This window comes from Triturus cristatus, chromosome 6 (genome assembly GCF_964204655.1).
Source record: "Triturus cristatus chromosome 6, aTriCri1.1, whole genome shotgun sequence".
Classification (NCBI taxonomy): Eukaryota; Metazoa; Chordata; class Amphibia; order Caudata; family Salamandridae; genus Triturus; species Triturus cristatus.
In genome coordinates this window covers 1,503,532,977-1,503,557,736 of record NC_140589.1, presented here as the reverse complement: position 1 = coordinate 1,503,557,736, position 24,760 = coordinate 1,503,532,977, and the positions used below count along the sequence as shown (strand labels likewise).

The following is a 24,760-nucleotide window of genomic DNA, read 5'->3' as shown; positions in this document are numbered from 1 at the left end:
AGTGTCTTTTAACATAGCACTGGCTCTAGGACTGGTTAGTCAGACTCAGTTACCACCAGTATCCGTCTGAAAAAGTTGAGGGTACAGGATGATTTTGCAACAAGGCTTCTTTCTGCTCTTCTTTTTGTTCTTTCTGCACGTTATCCTTCTTCCTGCACTTATCTTCGTATTTGAGGACTTCTGTTGCTTCTTTCTGCACTTCTTTTGTTTCTTTCTGTGCATTTTTTCTTCTTTCTTCACATGTCCTATCTCTGTAGGCATAGTTAGAAATTAGCATTTAAAAAACCTTTGAAATTCACAGAAAAAACCATAGGTTTCAGGCACGTTATAGTTAGGAATTAGCATTTAAAAAACCTCAGAAATTCACTGAAAAAACCATAGGTTTCAGGGGTTTTATAGTTAGCTGGACTTTTCACTTGTACAAAACCATTGAAATTCCCCCGTTATAGTTACTTCAGCTAACTATAACTCGCGCGCCCGCAATGCACTGCTGATGACGTCACATATTACATCACTCATGACATGGTCAGTGACATCACTCATGACATCACTGATGACATCTCAAATGACATCACTGATGACATCACTGATGACATCATCCTTGTGATAGAGTGGTAGACCTCCTCTCACCCTAATATAACCTTTGATACACACATTCAAAAATAGAGACTAAAATTTTCAAAACAATGGACATACCAATACCAGTTACAACAACCTCTTCAGTAATTCTAAGATCCACATACACATCCACTCATTCACCAACAGTCCTATACAGTCACTCATACATGTACTCACTCATCATATGTACTCATACACCTATACATCCTGTTACACAATGCCACTCATCCATAGTTACTCACACACATAGTCACTCATGCTAATAAAGAATCAAACATACATTTACTTGCATATACAGTTATACACACACCACCATACTTACTTCTACGGAAACTTACACATACTTAGTCTTTTAAACAATCACTTATAGAAACACATACTTATTCATACAGGAACTCTTTCAATCTCTCACTCTCACATATACTCACATATATACACCAATAGTCACATATACTAGTTTAAAACATATGTAGTTACTCATAAAGACACTATTGAGACAGTCATTCACTCACTAACACACCCATACACACACTCATCCACCCATACAGTCCTGCACACATGCTGTGTTCAACACATACAAACAGTGAGTCACTCATTCATGCACCTATGCACTACGTAATACCCCCCACCGAACCATGCAGACACTCAGACTGATACTCAAAAAACCAACTAATAACCTATATAGACACCCATGTAGCTACTCACCAACCCATGCAGCCACTTATACACAAAGTGAGAGACTGATACAGATATTTACATATTTAAACATTACTCACTAAGCCATGTATTCACTATGATACACTTAATCAGTCAGTTACACAAAACATTTTTCAAAAACAAATCATCCATTTAGACACTTATATACCCATTTATTCTTCCATCGACCTTGAGATATACATTTATAAAACATATTTAATTTTCAGAAAAACACACATTCACTGGATGATGTCATCAGTGATGTCATCAGTGATGTCATTTGAGATGTCATCAGTGATGTCATGAGTGATGTCACTGACCATGTCATGAGTGATGTAATATGTGACGTCATCAGAAGTGCATTGCGGGCGCGCGAGTTATAGTTAGCTGAACTAACTATAACGGGGGAATTTCAATGGTTTTGTACAAGTGAAAAGTCCAGCTAACTATAAAACCCCTGAAACCTATGGTTTTTTCAGTGAATATATATATATACAAAATATCTTCCTGCTGTTCTCGATGCAGTGAAAGAACCAAGGGGCACCACATGGCTCAATTCATAACTTATTTCACCATTCGTGCAGTATTTACAGGGGTAGTCTATGCGTTTCGGTATTAGCTTTCCACAGGACTATAGAGTTTTGCATGGTCCAGAACGTCTGTTTTTAAAGTGCCCATAGTCTTTTTCCTTTCCTCTCTTTTTACATAACTTTATACACAGAAGACAACTGAACCACATATTATCAATTCATTGTCAAGTATGTAAAGTACATAGTTATTGTTTTTATATCTTTTTTTTCTTTTTGCCTCTTCTTGAAAAGATTTCTTAATCTATGTTGTATCTTGTTCTAATCAGGGTAAAGTACCTGTGTGAGTGGCAACTCATGAAATTTCAATATTATCCTGATGTCACATTTTAATGACAGGAAGGAAAATAGTATCATCTTATCAGGTAGAAGGCAGAGAGTTTTGGAGGGGAATTCCAAATTCATATAGAGACATAATGACATTGAGGACATTTATAGCAAGTGCTTACTTGATTGAGAGATGGGCTCTTCTCAATGTGTTTAAATATTCAAAGTTACAAAACAAATTCATATAAGTTGTTTTTCATAAGATGCTTGGTTGGACAAGTTATTTACTACTTACATGTTAAATATAAGGTGCCATATGGTTTCTTAGCAGCATCCACAATATAAAGTGCTAATGCATAAGTAAAGTGCATGTCATAAATAACTACCTCTATAATGTCAAGTGCCATTTAATTTCATAACAGTGTCCATAATATAGAGTACTAATGCATGGATATCTTTTATATTATTAGATGTAAAGAGCATCTTAGCAGCATCCACAATGGTAAGTGCTAATGTATGAGTATTTCTATGTCTTAAATGTGAAGTATATTTCATAATCAACTACCTCCATAATGTAAAGTGCAATTTTGGCTTCATAGTAGCATCCATAACATAAAGTGCTAATTTTTTAACAGCTCGAAGATGTTGCAAAATTCTCAATAGCACTTTGTTCTTAGTGCTCCCTACTTAGTATTTTTCACACAGACATACTAACATATATACTATAAATTCTGTGTTACAGGTGATGTGTTCCATGATTTTTTCAGTTCTGTCATTATGCATTTTGTATACTTTCCAGTTAATTCCAAGTTCAAAAGCTTTGCATTTTGAACATTTCCAAAAGCCTGGACAGCTCAATCAATTCTTTTTTGTTTCCATTTCTCTTCCATTTTCAGATAGATAATGGCTTTTGGTTAGACAGTCACCTAGTGATACAACATTTTATATTTGATGCTTATATGATTTGGGAGGATTGTATTCTAGATTTCATCCGATGTGAGTATTTTCCAATTTCTTTGTACTATTTGTCTGGTTTCTTTGTGTTTCATATTGTAATCCATGTTGCGGCGTATCTTGTTATCTTTATCTTCCATGTTCTTCTTTTTGGTACTAACAGTTCACTTCTTTGTTTCATCTGGACTCTTTCCATCACATCCTGTAGTACTTCCTGGGGGTATCCCCTGGCTAGAAATCTATTCTTCATTTCATTTATATCTGTTATAGAATCCTGATCTTCTGAACAATTACTCCTTGCTCTTAGCATTTCCCCATATGGGATGCTCCATCTCACTTTTTTTGGGTGGCCACTATTGCCATGCAGACTATGGTTACATGATGTTATTTTCCTATGGATTCTGGTACAAAGATATCCACCTTTTATTAAAATGTCAATGTCTAAAAACGTGATTTGCCTAGAACTGATGGTGTAGGTGAATTCTAGATTTAAATCATTGTGATTAAGGGATAGAATACATCATTCAAGATCCTTTAGTTCTCCTTCCCAGATTATAAATAAATTATCAATAAATTTGGTCCATAGTTTTACCTTCTCTAAAATTATTTGATTTTCTTCTGTCCAGATTGAATCAGATTCCCAATATCCCATCAGCAAGTTGGCATAAGTTGGAGAAAAAGATGTTCCCATGGCAGTATCCTGCCTTTGCAAAGAGTGAGTGCCATTGAATATAAAGACATTATGTTTCAAACAAAACTCCAACATTTTGATTAGCATATTAAAATGCTCCAAGTTGTTGATTGGTCTATCCCGCATTAAATGCCTCACTGCTCTTATGCCATTGACATGTTGATGGATGTATAGAGTGACGTTACATCAATTGTAGCCATTATATATGATTCCTTCCAGGGTATATCTGTTCAGTAAGTCCATAGAATCCCTATAATAAAAGGGTGCAGCATGTGGTGCTAGGAATACATCAATATATCTCAAGGTGTTTTCCATGAGTGAATTGATTGAGCTGACTATGGGGCAACCTGGTGGATTTATTAAGCTTTTATGAATTTTCAGAAGAAAATAGATCGTTGGACTTGTCTAATGCATTGCTTTTAAATATTTGAACTCTTCTTCATCAATGAGTTATTGTTGATACCAGTTTTGTATTTTTTCATGCATTTCCTGAGTTATTCTTGCAGATGCATTTTCCTTCAGTTTTTCATAATGCTGTCTATTTCCAGGTTGTCTATCAGCTTCCATTAGATATTTGTCACAATCTTGTATGACTATATTTCCACCTTTATCAGATGCTTTAATTATGATTGTTGAATCATTCCTCAGTCCTTTTATCGCCATTGTTTCTCCAATGGTAATGTTTATTTTTCTTTTTTATTTGAACAATTTTCTTTGAGAGAATTTGTTTAAATCTTCAGTCACCATTTCATGGAATAGATCTATTTTATTCCCTGGGGGTAGTTTAGGGAAGAATGTGGATGGTGGTTTTAGGCCACTTTCTCCTGCTTTTCCCATTTCGATGCCCATTTCACCACAAAACTGTTTATCTGTTGCTTGTTCTATTGAAGTTGCACTAGCTTAAGCATGATATATCTTTTATTGTTATGTTGGAAGCATTTTTACCTTGGTGTGATGTTTCAATTTCTATACGGGGATTAGTTAAAAAAAAAAAGTCATTGTATTTTACGTGTACATTTGTACAAATCTATTCTTAGATTTGCTATAGGGTATATATTTACTTTATTCAGCTGTTACAACCATCAAAGTGTACATCCAAAAACATTAAAAACGGCATCCATTTTAAAATGGTAAAAGACAATGCATACATCAGAACAATTTATGAGGAAAACATTTCATAGCCACCGGCGGATGGGTGACTGCAAAACGGGCGGTACAATACAATACAAATGGTGACTATAAAAACCTATTTGAAGCACAGCAATTGGATATACCAAATCGAATATCTAAGGGAGTATAAGTTACATAATAAGGATGGTAATACAATCATATAGTTAAAAAGATAAAAAGTTGTAAGTTAAAAAGGAACATGCAACATACATTTAATTGCTTTGGGTAATACTTGATTACAACCCTCATTAATAGGGTCATACCGAGGGTTAAAGTGACCAGCGCTTTAATATAAGTGAAAGACAAAAATAGCAACAATAGACACCCACTTAACTGCAAAACAGTAATACAGTACAAATGCTAACTATGGATATGTCAGAAGCACTAAAATTAGGTGATAGAGTCGTATCCCTGACCAGTTATCTAAGGGAGTGTAAGTTATGTAATGTACATGGGGACAAAAACATGTTACATACATTTGTTTACATAGAATAATTACTTGATTATAACCCCCATAGATAAAGTCATATCAAGAAATAAAGTGGCCTGTGCTTTAATATCAGTACAAGATAAAAGCAGCAATAAACACCCACAAAAAATACACACAAAAAGCACAATTAAAGTCCTAACGCTAGGGCCAACTCATTACACATCACTTTTTAAAATTATTCCTCGTTTATACCATGCTGCCTCCAAGAATTCACAAAATTCACCGAACTCCCTCTACGGACCGCTACTGTTCATAACTTATTTTACCATTTGTACAGTATTTACAGGGGTAGTCTACGCGTTTCGGTGTTAGCCTTCCACAGGACCATAGAGTTTTGTGTGGTCGCGAACGTCTGTTTTTAACGTGCCCATAGCCTGTTTCCTTTCCTCTTTTTTTCTTCTTTACATAACTTCATACACAGAAGACAACTGAACTACATATTATCAATCCATTGTCAAGTATGTAAAGCACTTTGGCGCATATCAGCAATGCGAGGCGATAGAATTATCGCCGCTTTTGCGGCCGTTTTCGTCTGAAAGGCGGCGATAATGTTATCGCCTAATTAGCAAGCTCACGCTAAAGCGTGAAAACTTGCGTTAGCATAGGAATTCCTAATGCCCAGCTTTGCATCTCTAATGAGATGCAAAGTGGGCGTTCCTGACCTGACATGACAGGAGAAATGTCGCTAAGCGACAGTTCTCCTATCATCAAGCCCCACGCTATGAAGCATAGCGGCAAGAAAAGTAGTGATAACCCCTGTTATCGCTACTTTCCTTACGCCTGCTTCAGGACTGACTTAGCCATGATATCCTATGGAGAGTGGATATCATGGCTAGGTTTGTGGGGCCCTATCAACAAGCTAACGCCACATTGCGTGAGATTATCGCTGGGTTTCCAGTGATAATCTCACGTTAGGCAGTTAGCGTGAGGATTTTTATCGCTTTTGAGATAAGCGTTGCTAATAGCAGGCTATCTCAGCGATAAAAATCCACGCTAGCCGGCGATAATTATCCTAGCGCTAAGTGTGCTTAGCAATAATTATCGCCGGTTGTTGCTGATATGCCCCATAGTTATTGTTTTTTTCTCTTGTTTTTCCCTTTTTTTCTCTACTTGACATGATTTCTTAAACTATTCTGTATCTTGTGCTAATCAGGGTAAAGTACCTGTGTGAGCGGCAACTCATGAAATTTCAATATTATCTTGATTTCACATTTTAATGACAGGAAGGAAAAATAGTATCATATGGTCAGGTAGAAGGCAGAGAGCTGTGGAGGAGAATTGCAAATATATATGTGCATTCATATAGAGACATAATGACATTGAGGGCATTTATAGTATTCAGATTGTAAAGTGCAAACATTTTTAAAGTCATTTTTGTGTCTCTTTACATCTTCATGCATATATCAGTGCATTATACTGGTATCAAGTGCAATATTAAAACAGAAGATAAGGAGGCAGGGTAGAAACACCCTGACCCCCTGGGCCCCTTGGGAGTGGTGGGGGGTCCACCCCCCAGGGTCCAAAAAGCTTTTTTTTTTAATGGCGGTAGTTGCGGTGGATCCACGAATCCCGCTGAAAATTTTTTTAAAAACGAAATGCAGGTTGCTGTGATGGAGCGGGTAAAATGTTTTCTTTTTATATACCCAATCCATTTATATAAGTTTATATTAAAATGATTAATAATTAATTATCATAATTAATTGCTTGATGTGAAGGTACTAAACCAACCTTATTAACAGAAAGAACACACGTGGGAATGCATTTGCATGGCTAAAATTAATAAGTGAACTAAGTTTGTATGCTTATTACATCGGTAAATGTTGCTTGAGTATTGTTATTGTGATTTGCGCTTAAATAAACCAGCATTAACGGCTTTGAATGTTGCATATGGCTAGATAGATGCATACACATAAGGGTATTAGCAAGGGTTTAACACTGTTTTACTCATTTATATGTATTAATTACGATTTTGTGTTTCTTTGCTTAAAGTTGACTATTCTGGCCTACCAAAAGATGGCCGCTGACTGAAACCTAACTAAAGTACATTACTTCATCATTTTAACAATGAAGAAAGGCGCCTGCACTGACTTCGTCCGTGTCCCTTGTGTGACCTTTCAGACCATGCCCATGAAGACTACCCTGGGCGAGGTGCCAATGTCCCTGAACGTGAAGTAAATTTTGCTATTGGAAAAAATGAACTGTCGAACCCAACCTGTTAGCAACGAACTGATACATTTAGGACTATGAATTAGCCTTTCCCATACATTCGCTGTGAGACTTCTTCCACATGGGAAAATTTGAAAATGTTTCTTAATGTATTGAGATGTATTTGAATTCAGCCAATCGTTGGCTTGAGAAATGAGAAATTGTAACTTTAATATGTAAATTTTAGTATAAATATTAGTAGACTAGAGAGGGAATAAGCGACCCTTCGCTAGACGTCACTTTGTGCCGAAGCTATTGACGGAGAATCGATGATCAGAGACCTTTATGCGGACGGAGAGGACGGAGACTTTATAACTCTGATGAATTTACTGAGGACCAGTTCTGACTTAGAAAACGACAATTAGCCAGAAAAGGTAAATATGACAAAAAATGATATTGCATTATTAGGATTTAACCTGCATATAAATTAGATAAAGAAAATCATTATTTGAATTACTGTGTCGGGTGATTATTTCATTGAAATGTTTATTGAATAATTTGAAGAGTTAAAGTATCATTGAACTAAATAACAACTAAATGATTTTATCGACCTCTTGATGGAGGAAGTGTTAGGGTGATTCAGTAGAAGTGGTTTCCTCTATCAAAGCGAACAGCTGTGGTTAGGATTTGATATCCCTTTGTAGGCACGGATAGTTTGAGAGAATGAATGTTGGTGTTATGGGCCCCACCAGCGTGTGATGTGTGTATGTGCGTGTGACTGAGAAATCATTCTGTCCGTGGAAGCAGGGGGAAATTTAGTAATCCGAACTGCACCAGTATTTCTGGTAGCTAGAGATGGTTTTTATTGTTTTGGTTTGATGATTTTGGCATGTATATAGCTTATCGATTATTGATTGGTATTGATATATGTACTAACACTATATGTTGAAGTCGTATTGAGTTTTATGTTGTCTGTACAGCTTCTGGGATGTAGGAAGTCGGGAATTGGTAACAGTTCCATAGCAGAGCAGAGGTAAGTGTTGCTCTGGGGAAAGACGGAATTGTGGTTGCCCGTAGGTACACGGGAGAAACGTGTGATAATAGAAGTTGCACGGCGCATTGTCTGGGTTCGATTTGGTAGCATTGCCGAGTGTTACCATTAGTGAAATTCTCTGTGTGAGAAAAGTGTGAATGATAGCAAAGGGTTACCTGTGAAATTTTGGTCTTAGGTACCAGGAAACCAATTGGCATACCGATAACGCTTATCACTGAAAAGGTAGCAGGTGTTCTCTGAGCTTGTTAGAAGGATAAAGTAGAGGTAAGCGCTGCTTTGTTAACGTATGTTATAATTCTGTAGTAGGACAGACTGTTCGCTGCTCTCGGAAAAGACAGGATTCTGTGTGCTTGAACTATATTTTCTTGCGTGAAAGTGTGTGAATTAAATAGCATTCGGGTTAATTGCGGAACTCTGGATTTATTTCTCAGGAGCATTGCGTTTCCAACTATGTGTCTTAATTCTGGAGAAAACAGTTAATTGATGCTTGGTAGAAGGGTAAAGTAGAGGGATGTGCTACTTTGCCAACAGACGTAACGATTCTGTAGTAGGGCAGAGGTAAGCGCTGCTCTCGGAGAAACAGGATTCTCGTGGGAAAGGTCTTTTGCTATTCTGTGGTTAGCGAAGCAGACAATGGAGATGTTTGTATGTTGTAACTAACAAGTATTGTAAAATTGAAACAAAGTCTACCGAGTAGTTTTGTAAAGGAGGGGTAGACTGAAGACAGGAGTCAGGAGCAGGAGCTGCTGCAGCGACTGCTGATGTCAGAAAGACCGCGCTGGGATTGGACGGCTAGTTAGAGGGGTAAAACGCTCTGGATTGGTGCGTTAGTGTGAGTCGCGCTAGGATTGGAGATTGTGACAGTGACGTTGACGCTCCAGGATTGGTGCGTTAGTGTGAGTCGCGCAGGGATTGGAGGTTGTGACCGTGATGTAGACGCCCCAGGAATGGTGCGTGAGTGAGAGTCGCATTGCTATTGGACTAAAGATTGAACACTTTAAGACAAGACTAAAGGGTTTACGAGAGAAAGGAAAATGTATTATCATTCACCTGAGAAAAAGAAAAAATCCTTGTTTAGTAAAATAAAAAATTGGTTCGTGAAAGACAAAGAGATTGTGACTAGGGAAGGACAGTTACTTCCTCCGACGAAAACCCCTGCATCCTTCATGGTTGCGAAATATGGGTACCATACTTGCATCTGGTTAGACAATTGGGCGAAGTATACAAAGGAAGACGGAGTTTTAGCGTTTCCAGAAAATGGTTCCTTTAATTTGGCAATATTAAGGAATTCACGGGAGAGGATGATGAGCTTAGATCCGCGACCTAGGCCTACACAGTTTGAGGCATTGACAGAGTGGGAAGACGAGATGCATGAGCGAGAAAAACAGAGAAATGGCAGTAGATACAGATATATGTTCGGACAGCCAAACGATCGCGAAACTCATGTGATCGAATGAGAAGGTGGCGAGACGCAAGTATGACTGAAGGATTGTTTCCAGTAAGAACTGCAGGGGAAAGTGAGGGAAGGAAATGCATAGAAAAGAAACACAATGTAGAAACCAGAAGGTACGGAGCAAATGAAACAGAAGACGATGTCTTAGATGATATGTTTTATAAAAGTCCACCTCCATACAGGCAGGAATCAGAAACGCCAACCGCAGGTACACCAGTGAGGGAAATCATTAAGACAGAAGTTGTGACTCCAGAGGTAAAGAGAAGGAATTCTCTTAGGGAACGGGAGAGGGGAAATAAGGTAGAGAGTGAAAATTCAAGGGAACTAGCAAAAACCACATTAGAACTGACAGAGAAAATAAGAAAATTGACGAAAAATCTAGAAGCAGTTACAGTCCCTGTGACCATAGGTCCCGTTATGCCTATTTTTGAGAAGCAGAAAGAAAGTGAGCATGGTCTAACAGTCCCGTATGTGAACAATAGACAGACAGAACAGCCCCTGATGAGAGCAAAAGAGAATCCCTGGAGACACACTATGAGTGAAGGTGAATTACATGTGTCAAATAACCCATTTTATAGTCTTGATACTGTAGAGAGAAGCAGAATGGTAGGAGGACCAATATTAGAACCACAGAGACTGATGGAACCAGGGAATGTAGAAAAATCAGTGGGTATAACTATAGACGAATTGAGCGAATGGCTGAAGGGCTTGCAAGGTAAAGAGAAAGAATCCCATACCATTGATGTGGCAAAATTACGGATGGTGTTAGAAGAATTAATAGTAGGGACCATCCCCACAGAAAAGCTGAAAAATTATCAAGATGAGGAACTATTGTTTTTGTGTAAAAGTATCACTTGGAGAGCAAAGAATTTACATGACAGATTAGCAGAAATAGCAAGTGAAATGGGAATTGACATGAACAAGGTAAAAGCTTTACAGAAGCCTTACCGAGTGGATTTCACGGAAAAGGATATTGAGAATCTGAACACTGCAGGACGAATAGGGCAGATGGGGACATAATCACAGTGTTGAGGAAATGGGGAGATGTGGACAAATGGAAAAGCAGGTGGTATAGGAAGCGGGATGATACCTCAGACAGAACTTTTCCAGCGTTTCCTTTGAGAGAAAAGGAAAAAGTAGTGACAGAATTCCCCATGAGAGAGATTCCAGGAGGAGGATATGTGCATGTCCCATGGACAAGACAGGACATTTTGTCATTTACAAATGACTTCCCTCGATTACGAGAAAAGCCGGTCGAGTGGTTCAGACAGGTAGACAGATTTGTTAAATTGTCAAAAGTGCTGTGGATTGATCTGAATAGTCTGTTTGATATAATAGTGCCAGCAGACTTATGGGCAGGATGCAAGATAGTCATAGATTGGCCAACTAAAGAATACCCGAGAGATCCCAAAACAGGAGCACCAGATCCAGAGGTAATGAAGAAATATGAACAGGTCATGGTGTTTTTGAAAAACAAAGTGCCTCCCAAAGAAACAGACTGGGTTAAGATAGATCGAACACATCAAGAAGCGAAAGAGTCAGTTCACGCTTACTATGAAAGGCTAATATTAGCTTTCAAACAGTTTAGTGGAGATGACAATCTGGGAGAAAAGGACCTAAGTCATTTTGTGTACAGATTTGTGTATGGTTTGCGTCCTGAGATTGGGGAAATGATTAAGCAGCATACCGTGGACTGGCAGAGCAAGAAAATAGATGAGATCCTAAGGCATGCTAAATACTTTAGTGATGAGATTGAGGCAAAGCAGCGAAAACTAAAAGAAAAGGCAATGTGGGCTCAAGTGAAAGTCGCAGAGAGACAGGAAGCTCAGCTGGTTGAACAAGCTAATAACCCAGGCATTAAACCAAGATTTGGCCCAGGAAAAGGGAAGGGTAATATAGAAGAAGCTAAAAAGAAGTTTCCATGCCACAATTGCGGAAGGTTAGGGCACTGGAAATCCGAGTGTAAATATCCACCAAGTGCTAATAATGAAAATCCATCATTGAATCCACAGGTGCAGTGTGAGGGGAGTGGCCCACCGCCGCAACAGCAGAAGGCTGTTAATCCACAGAATCAGGTGTCAAAACCGCCATTACCGCAAAGCCGGAACACCCAAAGATATAGCAAAGAAACGGGATTCTACAATGAAGAACAGGTAAACAAACCGCAACGCGCGAGCGCTGTGTCACAATATTGGCTGCGAAATGACGAGAGTGAGTCAGAGGAGATTTATTGACGGTGCCGAAAAGAGGAAGAAGGGTGCGTACTTGGCGCAACTCTAGAAATAGATCAGACTGGACTATTTGTGGATGGGAAAGTTAATGATGAAAACATTACTTTTCTAGTAGACACTGGAGCTACGCGATCTACTGTCAGATCAGCAGACGTGAAAAATCTTCCTCTTTCGGATGAAACAATCCAAGTAGTTGGTGTGTCAAACACCCAGATTAGAACCTACCTTACCGAACCGGTAAAGGTTACAATAGAGAAATTCACAGACATGCACCGATTTGTGGTGTGTGATACTAGTCCTGTGAATCTGTTAGGAAGGGACCTTCTGTGCAAAATGAATTGCACCATATTCTGTACTCCAGATGGAATAGCATTTGAGACACCAGACGAGGATGTACTGTATAAGATGACAATAGCTAATCAAGAAAATGGAATTACAGGAACCTATGCAGTATTTAACCCAGACGAATTACCCAAAGAGTTGAAGCAGTCAGTGAAGGCAGGAGTCTGGGATTTTACTGGGGAAGATGTGGGCCTTATGAGAAATATAGATCCAGTAAAGATTACACTAAAAGAAGGAGTAGTTTATCCAAACATTCCCCAATAAAGACGGAAATAATTGAAGGGGTAACACCTTTAATTGAGAAAATGATTCAACAAGGAGTGTTGAGGGAAATAATGAGCAGTTCATGTAACTCACCTATAATGGGACTGAAAAAGCCCAATGGGAAGTTCAGGATTGTGCAAGATTTGAGAAAGATTAACAAGATTGTTGTGTCATGTTGCCCCATTGTTCCAAATCCATCAGTGATTTTGTATCAGATTCCCCATGATGCAGAATGGTACACAGTAATTGATTTGTGTCATGCTTTCTTTTCCAATCCGTTGCATCATGACAGCCAGCCGATTTTTGCATTTCGGTTTGGAGAGCGTATTTTGGCATGGTGCCGAATCCCACAGGGGTACACAGAGAGCCCCTCCATTTTCAATCAGTTGCTAAAGAAATCTCTGGAAAGTCTTATCATGCCTGATAATTCAGTTTTGGTTCAATACATTGACGACCTATTGGTGGCATCAAAGACACGTGAAGCCTGTGAAACGGACACAATAGCTTTGCTGAATCACTTGGCAGATGGAGGACTAAAGGTATCTCCGACAAAATTGCAATACTGGAAAAAAGAAGTACAATATTTGGGTCATACCATCGAAAAAGGGCTGGGAAAAGTAACCATAGACCGGATCAGAATTATTAGCAGAATGAGAGCTCCAATGACCCAAAGAGAGGTGAGAATGTTCCTAGGGATGGTTGGTTATTGTCGTCAGTGGATAAGTAACTTCTCCCTGATTGCCAAACCATTGGTGAAATTGACGAAAAGTGAGGTTAAAGACACCCTTGAACTGAACAAAGAAGAATTGGCAGCATTCAGACAGCTAAAGAACAGTCTTTGTGAAGCCCCAGCTCTGGGAATGCCAGACTATGAGAAATAATTTGAGTTATACTGCAGTGAGAGAAACGGATGTGCACTCTCAGTGTTAATACAGAAACATGGAAGGCAAAGGAGACCAGTTGCATATTTTTCATCAATGTTAGATCCAGTGGCGGTAGGTTTGGCCGGGTGTCTGAAAGCAGTAGCTGCTACATGCCGAAGCCTAGAGCAGAGTGAGGGAATCGTGATGGGGTATCCAGTAAGAGTGTTTGTACCTCATGATGTGGCGATCCTTTTAACAAGGAGCCGAACACAGTTCATGTCACATAGTCGGCTGACTAATTATGAGAAGGTCATTCTAGGTGCAACCAATGTGAGTCTGGAAAGATATGTGAATCCAGTTACACTTTTGCCTGATGTAGAGAGAGTGGAGGTAAGAGATGATGTTGATCATGATTGTCTGGATGTGCTTGACTATTGCACGAAACCTCGACCTGGCATAAAAGATTTACCCTTGCCAGAAAGTGATTATGTGTTGTTTGTGGATGGGTCATGCTTGAGAACAGATGAAGGATTGTTGAGTGCGGCCTATGCCATATGCACAGTTGCTGCAGTCATAGAAGCATCACACTTGAAAGGAGTTAAATCCGCTCAAGTAGCAGAACTAGTGGCATTGACAAGGGCATGCAAAATTGGGAAGAATGTGAGAGTGACTGTGATAACAGACAGCCAGTACGGCTTTGGAGTTGTCCACGATTTTGGCCAACTTTGGCTGCAGAGAGGTTTCCTGACCTCAAGTGGAACTCCTATAAAGAATGCAGAAGTGGTGGGAAAATTGCTGGAGGCAATACAGTTGCCAAAGGAACTGTCAGTGGTAAAATGTGCTGCTCATAGTCAAGGTAGTGATTATATCACTACCGGGAATCGCTATGCCAATGACATGGCTCAGTACTGTGCCCGAAATCTATATTCGATCAATAGGGCCAAGGAAAAGGAAATGTTTTCTTGCTCCATAATGTTTACTAACGTTGTGGGAACATGGGAAGAAGTGAGGCAGTTGCAGGATGAAGCAGGAGATGAAGAAATGAAGCAGTGGGTAAAAGCAGGTTGTGCACCAAGGGAGAAAGATCATGTGTGGGTCTATCGGGATGGAAGACCAGTAATGCCTGATAGCATGATGTCAACCATGGCACGGATGTATCATGGCCAAGGACATCTGGGAAGGGATGCCATGATAAGGGCTTTTAAGCAGACCTGGTACAATGCAAAATTCAGGTTGATAGCAGAGAGTCTCTGTCAAAGATGCCTGATATGTCAGCAGTACAATCCTGGAAGGAAAACAGTGGTGAGCCTAGGCACAATAGGCCGAGAGGGAGGACCCTTCACCAGAATGCAAATAGATTTCATTGAAATGCCCCCTTATAACAAGCTGAGGTATGTTCTGGTGGTAGTTTGTCTGTTTTCCAGGTGGGTGGAGTCATACTCAACAAGAAGAAATGATGGAATCACAGTGGCCAAGGTCTTGTTGAGGGAATTCATCCCAAGATACGGGTTCCCAATAACCATAGAATCAGACAGAGGAGGACACTTTTACAATGAGATCATGAAATTGATTTGTGAAGCATTGGGTGTACAACAAAAACTACACTGTGCCTATCGACCAGAGGCTTCTGGTGTGGTTGAGCAAATAAATGGTACGATCAAAAACAGAATAGGAAAAATGTGTTTAGCCACAGGAATGAAATGGCCTGATGTCTTGCCTCTAGTCTTGATGACAATTAGATCTACTCCAGACAGAACTACAGGTTTGAGTCCCCACGAAATTATCATGGGACGAGCCATGAGACACGTATTTGTTCCAGTCAACAAGTTGATGACAATAACTGATGACATGATTTTGGATTACTGTAAAGGCCTGGCTGACGCAGTCCATTCTGTGTTTCACCAGGTTGGAGCGGACGCCGCAACCCTTGAGAGAAAACCAGCCCATGACCTAAGCCCAGGTGACTGGGTGAGAATAAAAGTCCACAGAAGAAGGAATTGCTTGGTTCCAAGGTGGGGAAGGCCAAGGCAAGTGATATTGACTACAACAACAGCTGTGAAGTGTGCTGGATTGAAAAATTGGATACATGCGAGTCACACTTTGAGTGTTCCAAATCCAGCAGATAGCATTGGAAAAGAATATTTCGATGAATCAGGATCAAGTGATGATTCAGGCGATGAGAATGCAAAATCTAAAGAAAATCCTGAAAGGGGGGAAAAGGAGCCAAGACTAGTTCAGACTCCAAGAGAAGAAATTCTGAGAAAAAGATTACAGATTTCAGATGGTTCAGATTCTGGAGACGAGCAAAACGCCAGTGGCGAGCACTGAAAGAAGAAGAGAAAAGAAAAGAATGTCCAGTCAAAAGTAACGTTTACACCAGATGAAAGAGTAGGAGAAGTTCCACCTGAGGAAATTCTGGAAGGAGAAGAAGGGACAGTCACAGAGAGAGAGGGACAGATTGCGGAAGACCCCCGAGGAGGTGTAGGGAACTGCAACACACAGCTAGGTGAAGGGACAAGTAGTCAGCAGGAAAATTGCGTGCCGGAGGCTCGAGGAGGGACAGAAGTAGGGCCAACACAAGAGGTGGAAAAAGAGACTGTTGAAAAAGAAAAACCAAACGAGACAGAATCTGAAGACAGTGAAACTGAAATACCAGAGGGTCGAGTTCTAAGGAAGAGAACTTGGATTGAGGAAAGAAACAGTAAAGACGGCAAAACAAGAAGGAATGCTAAAGGAGATCTTTGGCAAAACAAAATAAAGAGACTGAGATATCGATTGACACGAGTCAAACCCTCAGAAGCTGAACAAGTGAATGAAGTAACCAGTCAGCACAGAGAAAAAGAGGGAGAGACAGAAGTGTCTGAAGCAAACAAACGATCGAGAAAACCAAACCAGAAGTATACGTCACCTGAATGGACGTACGTGGCACTACCTGAACAAGGAGAAGAGGTAGATAGTCAAGGAAATCCAGAGGAGGCTTTACTGAAAGTATTGAAGGAAGAAGAAACAGCGGAAATCCTGAGAGTTATCCTATCCAATATCGGAGAAGAAGCGGAAGTCGTTTCCCTCCTTTCTGGAGGGAAACGACAAATCATCCCAATAAATTTTTATAATAACATTCCAAAGGAAGATTTTAAACGTGCCTTTGAGGATCTAAATAACTTGCTTCATTATGGGACAGACGTGGACCATAAAGACACGAGTATTATTTTTTTAGGTGATTTTAACTGTCATTTATGCCAACATAGTAGTACGGGTGCCTGTGGATTGTTAAATCAATCTGGTGAATGTTGTACTCATTTTGAGCACTCCTCGTTAGGTAATCTATTGAACGTTTTAATCTATGATTGGAACTTGGGATTTGTGAATGAGCTTTGCAACCCACAAATTAATTTTCAACCCACTTTTAATGGCCATGGACTGTGTTCTACAATAGATTTTATACTAACTACTACTAGCCATTGCTGCAACATCCTCACATTTAATACCGAGGATATTGCTATGAGTGATCACTTTCCCATTAGCACTACATTTGATGCGGGGTTGACCAATGGAAAAATACCAAACATAGTAGAAAATCTCTATGGTTATTCTATCCAACTGGCGAAAAGAAACGGATATGCTATAAAATGGAAAATGGTTGATCCTGTTAACTTCCTGTATAGCTTAATTACTGATCAATATCTTAATATATTGACATGCCTGGATGATTCCCCAGACCCCAATGCGGTCATTAGAGCTTTCCAGGAGATCGCTACGCAAATATCTAATAATTTGACCGGAACGCTTAGAGAAGGGGGAGGATCAAAAACAGAGGGCTGGTTTAACTCTGATTGCAGTAAAGCCCATGCAATCTTGAAACAATCCCTAAAAAAAACGCCTAGAAATCAATCAGAGGTCAGAGAAGCCAGATTAGCATATAAACTTACATTACGCAAACGAAAACAAGAGATCAAGGAGAATGCCTGGGCTGCCTTAGTAAAGGCGTCTTGCTTGAGAGATAACACTGCGTTTTGGAAAGCGGTAAATGCTCCCTTTTTCGTGGATAGAAAAGCTGACGTGATAGACCTGGCAATTGAACAATCTGTTTGGGTTGATCACTTCACTGAACTTTATAAGAAGGACGATCTGCCTAATCCACTAACCACTTACCAAAAAGAGTCGAATAATAGCGTGTCAACTTCAAATGTTGGCTTCCCTCTAGAGATCTCTTTTTCTGTCACAGAGATGGAATTAGCTTTATCTGAAAGCTCAAAAAACAAAGCCCCGGGACCGGACGGGATCCCCATAGATCTTTTTAAGGAAAATATCCCCCTTTGGGCCCCGCTCCTAACCAACTTATTAAACAGCTATAATAAAAAGGGTTTTCCTACGTCTTGGCAGGAAGCGATAATTGTCCCTATCTTCAAAAAGGGAGATCGTAACGATCCTAAATGTTACAAACCTATTTCGTTGCTCGATTCGCTGATGAAAGTAGCAGGTAGACTCATCCTAAACAGATTGCAAATATGGGCTAATGATAGTAACATTCTTTCTAAATTTCAATATGGCTTTAAGGAAGGCTTAGGCACAGTCGAACAAGGACTCAACTTGGCTATAATAACTGCAAAATACACCATAGCTAAAAAGGGCAACCTCTTTATGACCTTTGTTGACTTAAGTTCAGCCTTTGATTGCTTAAGCCATGAGGTTTTATGGGCTACTCTAATCGCACTTGGCATTGATTTGAACATTTTAAATTTTATTAAAGAGTTGTATCGAGGAGCAGGAGCAATGGTCCGTTTTGGTAAAAAAGGGGAACGCACCAATAAATTTCCAATTATGAAAGGTGTACGCCAGGGTTGCATCCTGGCTCCCTTTCTTTTTAACTTATACATAAATGGAGTGGCGGATTTTTTACTAAAGCAGAAAGTAGATTATCCCCAAGTTAATGGCGAGGCCGTTCCTATCTTATTATATGCTGATGATGCAGTTATCATGGCTAGAACCCAATTAGGCCTCCAAAAGGCGTTAACCAGTTTTTCAGCCTTTATGTCATCTAGGGGTCTAAAAATCAACATTGGGAAAACTCTTTCCATGAGCTGTACATCAATGGCTAAAGTCCCTTGCAATACTTTTTTAAATCAGTCGAAGATAGAAATAACACATACCTTTTCTTATTTAGGGATTTTATTTAATTATAGGGGCACCTGGACACCAGCTGTTAATACTAGGAGTTTAGCATTTGCTCGATCAATTGGTGCTTTGAAACAGTTCGCAAATAAACTGGGAGGTAGACCTGTCCGTATTTTAATAGACATTTATAAGGCTAAATGTGTTTCAATTGCTGCTTATGGGGCTGGTATCTGGGGCATTGCAGACTGCCGGGAAATCCAAGTAAGGGAAAATATTTTCCTCCGGTATTTGTTAGCAGTTCCCAAGTCCACTTCTACGTATGTGTGCCACAAGGAATTGGATATAATTTATATATCTGATCTGATCAAAATTAGTCCTTTGCTGCTGTGGTATGAGATATGGACTTCATTAGCTACCACCTTAAATAGAGCTGTTTTATTTGATTGCATTAATCTTGAAAGAGCAAAATATATTCAGTGGCTATCATATATAAAGGTCTTTTTAACAAACATGGGCCTACTAGATTATTTTAATAACCCTACTTCACTTTCTGCGATTTCGAGAAAGGAATTTAAAGGCCGCTGCCTTGCCTTCTTGGAAAATCAACGATGGCTTAAAGAAAGGACTAAAAAATCGGTCTCACAACATCAGTTACTCCTCCAGGGATTTGGACTACAGCTTTATTTATCGCCAGACCAAACTTGTTATGACAGAATGTTATTGGCCCGCTTGAGAACGGACTGTTATTATAGATTAATAACATTCCCTGATATAAACAACTGGTCGTCACAATTAATTAAATGCCCATGTGATGACCTCTCCGTCCAATCAACTATTCATGGTCTCTTGTTTTGTAAATTTTATGCGTGGGGGAGGAAGAGACACTTGATTCCTTTATTAAAATTCTGGGGCCTAAGGCAGTGTAGACCAGCTTTTATAAGACTGCTAATGCTCGAAGATACAATGACTATTAATGCTGTATCTAAGTTTTTAAAATACGTAATTAGATGCAGATCTTCTATGTCCTAGTTCCCTGTAATTTTATGTCTAAACAATAATATTTTATTATGATGTAATTATTTGGACTTATCCGTCTACTTTCTTTAACATGTGAATGTTGTATTTACTGTGCTTTTATGGTTTTAAATATGAAATCGAATAAAGCTATCTTTGACTTGACTTGACTAACATAGTGAAGAGTTCACAAAAGGTAGTTCCATTTAAAACAAGCACTAAGCACATGCACAAGGATAGGTCAATAACTGATTTTTCTAGCAATGTTTTTACAAAATTATTGTATGAATATGTAAGAACAATGGACGTAAGGGATTGCTATGCATGCATGCAGTTACCTGCCTCTGTTTCAGAAAGGGTGACTTATCATCAAAAACACAATCTATAAAGGGGTCACAGGGGAAATTTAGTTTAGGGACTACTACACCTCCAATCCCCACAGAATACTATGACAACTAACAGAAGGTGCAAAGTCCATTCAAAAGGAATAACAAGCCACTACGCGCTGTGAAAGAGTGCAAGAGGCGCCTCGGATCGTTAGTACACCACTCGGCATGAGTTAAGAGTCCATCAGCCCACCCTTACTGGCGGAACTTCATCATCTGAGACTCTAGGGAATCAAAGTCTGGGCTCGCAATCATGAGCCGAAGGCTCTGCTGGATGCACAGCCTAATACTTCCCAAAAACAAAAATGCTCCTGCCTGGGTGTACGCTCAGACTCTGAGGACTCAGGTAGTGTGAAGTGCTCAAGTGTAAATGTGGATTAAAAATGAATACCTGGGCAAAAAATATGTTTATTAAAAATTATCCAGGTCTCATATCTAAAACAACCTATAGTCTTGAAAGAATAGACTATCTCCTGGCTCAGTTTTATGTGGTCGACATGTTTCAGCCGTTATGGTCACTCGACCCGGCTTTCTTCAGGACCAAAACTAGGTGGACAAATAAAGGCTACTGCAGGAAAAACACATTAATCGTGAATCATAAACAACAAAATTAAGACGGTAAAAGTGCAAACGTCAAATGAACTTGTGGCGATGGCCACCCTACCGGACAAGCAATCTCGTGCTTGGACGTAAGAACTATGTCTTCTTTCCTAGAGAGAATCCGGAGAATCAGCCGTCAGAAAAAGACATCTTACACATAACTCACAGCATTCATGGCCGCTATTTAACAATGCCCATTACGCACTGCCATCTTTAAAAGAAACCCAAACATGTTGGTACAAACAAAAAAGCATAAGAACTATTTTGAACTCACCCAGCCTTATGTGGGAGAAACGCCTCACCTCACCCGGCTGACTGCTCGGAGATGGAGGCACCGCTCTGTTTAAATGTAGGAGCAAACAGACAAGTTGCATATTGATACTCATCTGTTCAAACTCTCCACACGTAACTTTAAACAATCTAATAAACCTAAAAAAACTAAGATTGCTTGTCCGGTAGGGTGGCCATCGCCATCGCCACAAGTTCATTTGACGTTTGCACTTTTACCGTCTTAATTTTGTTGTTTATGATTCACGATTAATGTGTTTTTCCTGCAGTAGCCTTTATTTGTCCACCTAGTTTTGGTCCTGAAGAAAGCCGGGTCGAGTGACCATAACGGCTGAAACATGTCGACCACATAAAACTGAGCCAGGCGATAGTCTATTCTTTCAAGACTATAGGTTGTTTTAGATATGAGACCTGGATAATTTCTAATAAACATATTTTTTGCCCAGGTATTCATTTTTAATCCACATTTACACTTGAGCACTGCACACCACCTGAGTCCTTAGGGTCTGAGCGTACACCCTGGCAGGAGCATTTTTTTTTGGGGAAGTATTAGGCTGTGCATCCAGCAGAGCCTTCGGCTCATGATTGCGAGCCCAGACTTTGATTCCCTAGAGTCTCAGATGACGAAGTTCCGCCAGTAAGGGTGGGCTGATGGACTCTTAACTCCTGCCGTGTGGTGTACTAACGATCCGAGGCGCCTCTTGCACTCTTTCACAGCGCGTAGTGACTTATCATCACCTCCCAGCAACTTACGGAATAACATGTAGCGTTTTAACTAGTATATTTTATCAAGTAGGGAAATTAGAATATAATCTGTCTAATATAGATAACATTCTTGGACAATTGCCCATGAATAATGAATTGAATCCAGCTAAAACTGCTAATGTACTAGGTGAGATTTTTATAGAGACTAAAGAACTAACTTTAGAATATATTTTTAGGAACAATTTAACTTGTAGTTTGAAAACAGAAGAGAACTCCTTTTTAGATATGGTTGAAGAGAGGAGATTGAAAATACATAAAAATGCAGAAGGACATAAAGAAGGGGAAAACATTTGGGAAATAGATGGGAAAAAGGAGTCAAAGGGTGATGCTAGACCAACAATAGCTATAGATTCACCACAGAAAGGCAAATTATGCATTATGAGGGAAAGATTCCAATATGATTATTATTATATAGGGACAAGAGAGTGTCGTGATACATATTTTATTGCATCTGGATGGGGATTTAGAGGCGGAGAAGATCCAGTTTTCCCTGGACTGTACTATATTTGTGGGAACAAGGCTTATTACAGGTTGCCCGACCATTGGTATGGCACATGTTATGTTGGCCTGGTCTTTCCAAAGATTTTTCACATCGATAGAGTAGAAAATAGTGGATCACATAACATACTAATGCGCAGTAGAAGAGAAACTTGGCTAGAAATTGTAGGTGAAATTTTTGGAGCCTTGAAACCAGCAGTGGGAATATCTTTGAATGCAAATAATATTCGGAAATTGTCAACCATAGTGGATCGCTTGTCAACAAGCACCGCTGGAGGTTTTCTTTTGGTAAACACTGAAATGGTTGCTATGCGTGCTATGATTATGCAAAATCGACTTGCCCTTGATATCTTATTGGCAAAAGAGGGTGGAGTCTGTGGAATGCTGAAAGTTCAACATTGTTGCACTTACATTCCTGATAAAAGCAAAGATCTAAAAGTATATATTAAGAATATTACAGAATTGCATGATGAAATAAAACCACTGGAGGTTGAAAGTATCTGGACTAGAATTAGCAATAAGATGGCTGCTATTAAAGCTTTCTTAGGTAAATTAGGTAGTACTATATTAGGGAAAATATTATTTCCATTAACGTGTGTGATTTTCATATTATTAATACTTGGGTTAGGATGTATGTGTTGTAGACATAGAAGAAATAAAAAGAAAATTAGACGGGAAATTATCAAAAAGAAGGAAAAGAAACAAGAAAGAGATTTTAATGAAATTGAATTGGAAGAATGGAAGGAGAGTATGTATGACAAAACAAAAAGGGAAGATGAAAAAGAAACAGAATTTTAATTGAGCTAGAAAACATTTCGAATTTCCATAAAAGGGGAAAATAAATTGATTTTTGTGGGTTTTGTTTGTGGTGATAAAATCACCAAAGGGGGGATTGACGGAGCGGGTAAAATGTTTTCTTTTTATATACCCAATCCATTTATATAAGTTTATATTAAAATGATTAATAATTAATTATAATAATTAATAGCTTGATGTGAATTTACTAAACCAACCTTATTAACAGAAAGAACACACGTGGGAATGCATTTGCATGGCTAAAATTAATAAGTGAACTAAGTTTGTATGCTTATTACATCGGTAAATGTTGTTTGAGTATTGTTATTGTGATTTGCGCTTAAATAAACCAGCATTAACGGCTTTGAATGTTGCATATGGCTAGATAGATGCATACACATAAGGGTATTAGCAAGGGTTTAACACTGTTTTACTCATTTCTACGTATTAATTACGATTTTGTGTTTCTTTGCTTAAAGTTGACTATTCTGGCCTACCAAAAGATGGCCGCCGACTGAAACCTAACTAAAGTACATTACTTCATCATTTGAACAATGAAGAAAGGCGCCTGCACTGACTTCGTCCGTGTCCCTTGTGTGACCTGTCAGACCATGCCCATGAAGACTACCCTGGGCGAGGTGCCAATGTCCCTGAACGTGAAGCAAATGTTGCTATTGGAAAAAATGAACTGTCGAACCCAACCTGTTACCAACGAACTGATACATTTAGGACTATGAATTGGCCTTTCCCATACATTCGCTGTGAGACTTCTTCCACATGGGAAAATTTGAAAATGTTTCTTAATGTATTGAGATGTATTTGAATTCAGCCAAACGTTGGCTTGAGAAATTAGAAATTGTAACTTTAATATGTAAATTTTAGTATAAATATAAGTAGACTAGAGAGGGAATAGGCGACCCTTCGCTAGACGTCACTTTGTGCCGAAGCTATTGACGGAGAATCGATGATCAGAGACCTTTCTGCGGACGGAGAGGACGGAGACTTTATAACTCTGATGAATTTACTGAGGACCAGTTCTGACTTAGAAAACGACAATTAGCCAGAATAGGTAAATATGACAAAAGATGATATTGCATTATTAGGATTTAACCCGCATATAAATTAGATAAAGAAAATCATTATTTGAATTACTGTGTCGGGTGATTATTTCATTGAAATGTTTATTGAATAATTTGAAGAGTTAAAGTATCATTGAACTAAATTACAACTAAATGATTTTATCGACCTCTTGATGGAGGAAGTGTTAGGGTGATTCAGTAGAAGTGGTTTCCTCTATCAAAGCGAACAGCTGTGGTTAGGATTTGATATCCCTTTGTAGGTACGGATAGTTTGAGAGAATGAATGTTGGTGTTATGGGCCCCACCAGCGTGTGATGTGTGTATGTGCGTGTGACTGAGAAATCATTCTGTCCGTGGAAGCAGGGGGAAATTTAGTAATCCGAACTGCACCAGCT

The 24,760-nt window shown here is 39.2% G+C and overlaps 1 long non-coding RNA gene across 1 annotated transcript in view; it reads left to right on the top strand.

Moving 5' to 3' along the window:
• Positions 1 to 24,331, top strand: part of LOC146821610 (uncharacterized) — a 99,492-nt gene extending 75,161 nt beyond the window's left edge. The window contains exons 4-5 of the long non-coding RNA XR_014962742.1: positions 2,639 to 2,670; positions 23,766 to 24,331. This is a non-coding gene — a long non-coding RNA (uncharacterized LOC146821610). The remainder of the gene's footprint in view (positions 1 to 2,638; positions 2,671 to 23,765) is intronic.
• Positions 24,332 to 24,760: the final 429 nt, after the last annotated feature.